Below are 4,182 nucleotides of genomic sequence, written 5' to 3'. Positions count from 1 at the left end.
TGATAGTGCAGAGAGACAGAGGTGAAATGGGGCAGAGAGGGGAGTGACATGCAGAGAACGACCGCGGGTGGGAATCGAACCCGGGTCTGCTGCTGGGCCTGGCCCGGGAGGGGGACGCCTTACCAACTGAGCTAAAGGCGCCCCCACAATTTCATCTTCTAAAGCACTTACACCAACTAAACTTTCCATGATCATTCTCAGCACTATTCTGAAGGTTATTACAGAAGGATTTGTTCATATGTTGTTAGCAGTCCAATGTGTAATATTTTCTTCATAAAAGCATGCAGGGTGTGCATTTTTGAGACCTATAATCGTGTGCTTAATAGGACAGTAAAAAAAAAACACAGAATTAACTTGAACTCTCCCCAAGAAAACCATTTTATTTCCCTCTCCCCCTCGACATCTCCAGAACTTAAACATTAAAGGTTTCATCGATTCGTAATAGTCCTTTGAAAAATTTGTAAAATCAAAATCAAAATTCAAAAATCAATGTGAATGTAAATGCATTTTCTCTGAGCAAAATAAGCCACTGTATGAACCGTATGGAGACAATGTGACCACTCAGCCCAAAATGGAAAGGCACACATTTCCAAAATCCATTGGCATTTAAATACTGTCTATACTTAGAGGTTTTTTTATTTCCTGATGAGTTATATAGGCTGTGTTCGAAAAGCACATACTAACGTCCTCCCTCCTACATACTCAACATGTATATACTACATACTGTCTACTTAACCATCCATTGTGTATGCGCCGTTTGGCTGACCGTTTACACTGAAGTAAACAGGAGCAATAGAGAATTTTTTTAAAACTTCTGTGTCGTTTGAAAAGACGCAATGCATTGTGGGGCGGTTGAGTATAGGGAAAGTATCCTATCGATCCATACACAAAATCGTCCCGGAAGTAAGTAAGTACTCATCCGGGCATTTCTCGCCTACACAAACTCGCATACACAACCACAACATACTCAAATTGACGTCAAAATGAGTAGGCCGTCAGTAGGGCTTTTAGTATGAGTAAGACTTTAGTAGGGCTTTTAGTATGAGTAGGACGTCAGTAGGGCTTTTAGTATGAGTAGGCCGTTAGTAGGGCTTTACGAACACAGCCTCACTCTCGATCCTGTCAGGACACACACAGACTATAAAATGGCGGACTGACGAAGAACGGTCATTTACAGAACAAGAAAGGATTGTTATTATTCAAGTGAGGTATTGGAGCGACATGTAAATACTATGACTTTTCTGACTGGATCGAAAAAAGCTAAACGAAAAACGTACAGTAGCTCGGAATAACGCAAGACGATATAGAAGAGTGTCGGGGCCACAGGAAGGAAAAAAATAAATGTAAGGAGGAATTTTTTGTTTATATTATGTACTTGAAATACAATGTTGAGAATAAACTCAAAAGTACAAGACTGTGGTAAAAGTGGAAATATATATATATGATGCAGTGCAGTTATTAGTGGAGATTAGAGGACGTCTGCTTTCAGTCAAAATGAGGTTGTAGCCCATTGTCTGTCTGTCTGTCTGCCTGCCTGTCTGTCTGTCTGTCTGTCTGCCTGCCTGCCTGTCTGTCTGTCTGTCTGTCTGTCTGTCTGCCTGCCTGTCTGTCTGTCTGCCTGCCTGCCTGCCTGTCTGTCTGTCTTTGGGTTTTAATAAGGTTTTGCTTATGAGTTATTGATCCTGCAGTTTGAATCTGTCACTATCTTTCCAACTTTACCTCAGTCTGGAACAGTTTAGTTTATTTGCGACATTGTATTTAAATTTTAATCACGTAATTTCATTGCAAAAAAATTTAAAAATAAAAATAAACAATCCACCAAGGCCCAAATACTCTTGCATAGGAAGACGACAAAACGGCATATCCTTAGCCTCATAGCATTGTTATTGCCTAAATCATATTTACTCTACTTTTATTCTACATCTACTTACTTATTTTACTTTTTACTTCTTGTCATTCGCTTTTAAATGTCTTCTAATGTGTTTTATGTATTTTAATCTTGCCCCTGGAAAGCACTTTGAGTGGTCTTGTGTTTGAATTGTGCTATATAAATAAACTTGCCTTGCCTTGCCTTACTTTACCCTACTCTATAACCCTTAAAATATGACTTAGGCAATTATGCAATTAGGCTAACGAAAAGTAGATGTAGAGTAGAGTAGATGTAGAATTAGAGTAGAGTAAATATGATTTAGGCAATAATGCTATGACGCTAACGATTTACATAAAGTGACCTGTGGAAAATGCAGCGGTTTCAATACAGTACACGACAACATATGGACATACAGTGCATTTCACAAATACAGTGACACAGATATAATACAAATGGCATTAGAGCGCACAGAAGCCTGTCCCTGCGTTCCAATCCCCATACCCCATACTTCCCTACTATCTAGTATGCCAGAAAAAAGATTTAGGATCTCCCAATACATGCAGGTCAATTGTAGTATGCTGAAAATACCATAAATGTCCCACTAACTCCAATTGCAATTTGGAGTATTCGTCTTTATTCTTGGCATTTCTGGACATAATGAAAAAAAAAAATCCTTATCTGTTTTTTTCCTCTCTCTCCTATGGCCCTAAAACTCTTCTGTACTTTAGTATGTAGTATAGTAAAAAAGAAAAAGTATGTGAAATTGGAACGCAGGAGACTGTGACATACTTGTTCTCATGGCTTTGTTGTCAGGCTTGTTGTTAGGTAGATTATTCTATGATAACGAGCTCTTTAACATAGTATACAAAAACCAGAACAAAATGCATAAAAAAAGTTTATGGAAGAAGAGTCAATAATAATAATAATAATAATCTATTATTTATACACTGAATTTTATATATAAAAGAAGAAGCTGAATTATAATACATTTAGATCAGAACAATTTCATGAAGTTTCTTTGCTGTCACTGGGGGCTGGCATTAAAAAAAACTAACAAGAAAAAACAGGGTATTGCTCAATTTAAAAATACTTTGTAGAACATTGTAGTCATGGAAACTGGAACACACACATGAGGGATTCGCAATGATTGACACGTTAAGGTTTGAAGAGAAATATTTAACAACATCGGTAGAACATTTTAGTTTTTAAATTGAACACAGTGAGCTTCACAGTGGCAACAAACCACTTCGCTGAAAAAATTATGAACAATATATTGTATGTTTTAAAAGCTATAGTGCGTAACTTTAATGTCTGTTACATTCAAGCCATCAGCCAAACGAGTTGACACAAAGTTGATTAAGCCTATTATCAGCTCCATGAAACTCTCTCTGTATTTCTCAGTATGGCAGCGTTTACAAACTGGTGTCTCCCCCACCCGACACTGGTGCAGGAGCTCAGAAAAATCCCAAGAAGAAGAGCCCAAGAAATGTTTCAGTTGTTGATTCTACTGCTAAAGAAAAAACCTAGACGTACAGCAGAAGGTATAAAATCCATGTGCCATCACCGAAAGCTTTACCTCATGTAGATGCACCAACAGTGTTGTTGTAACTATTCAGAATTCCTCAAGGAGTTGGAAGTCACGCACTATAGCTTTACATTTATTATTGGGCATCGAGAAAAAAAAAAAAAAAAAAAAAAAAAAAAAACATTTACTCTGTCAGATGGGTGTAAATGAACACGTTTTTTTTCCGGCTACATTCATTTTCAGTTGAGTGTGTGTGTCTGCGTGTGTGTGTGTGTCGGTGTGTTTTTGTGTGTGTCTGTCTGTGTGTGTTTGTGTGTGTCTGTCTGTGTCTGTGTTTGTGTGTGTGTCTGTCTGTGTGTGTGTCTCAGTGTGTGTGTGTGTGTGTCTGTCTGTGTGTGTTTTTGTGTGTGTCTGTGTTTGTGTGTGTCTGTGTGTGTCTGTTTGTGTGTGTGTCTGTCTGTGTTTGTGTGTGTGTGTGTCGCTGAAGCTGGTTGTTGTGTTTGTGACCCTCTATACAGTCGACTACATGCCATTAATTCTACTGATGCAAAGAAACCATTTTTAAATAAGCAAAGTGCATTATCCTCCTGACACAAGGCTGGGGCATATATAACAGACAACATTACGGCCGATGTCAATAAGTCAGTGCACTTAAAGCTGGGGTGGAGGATTTGGGGGAGAAAATGGCAGTTGGGATAGAGATTCGAATCCAAATACCTCAACCGCTCCACTTGTTCTCTTTGGTCCCTCCCCTATGGTCCCTCCCTGACACGCTCTACTACACCAA

This window comes from Ammodytes marinus (genome assembly GCF_949987685.1).
Source record: "Ammodytes marinus genome assembly, chromosome: 11".
In the NCBI taxonomy this organism is placed as follows: domain Eukaryota; kingdom Metazoa; phylum Chordata; class Actinopteri; order Uranoscopiformes; family Ammodytidae; genus Ammodytes; species Ammodytes marinus.
This window is presented reverse-complemented; position numbering follows the sequence as displayed.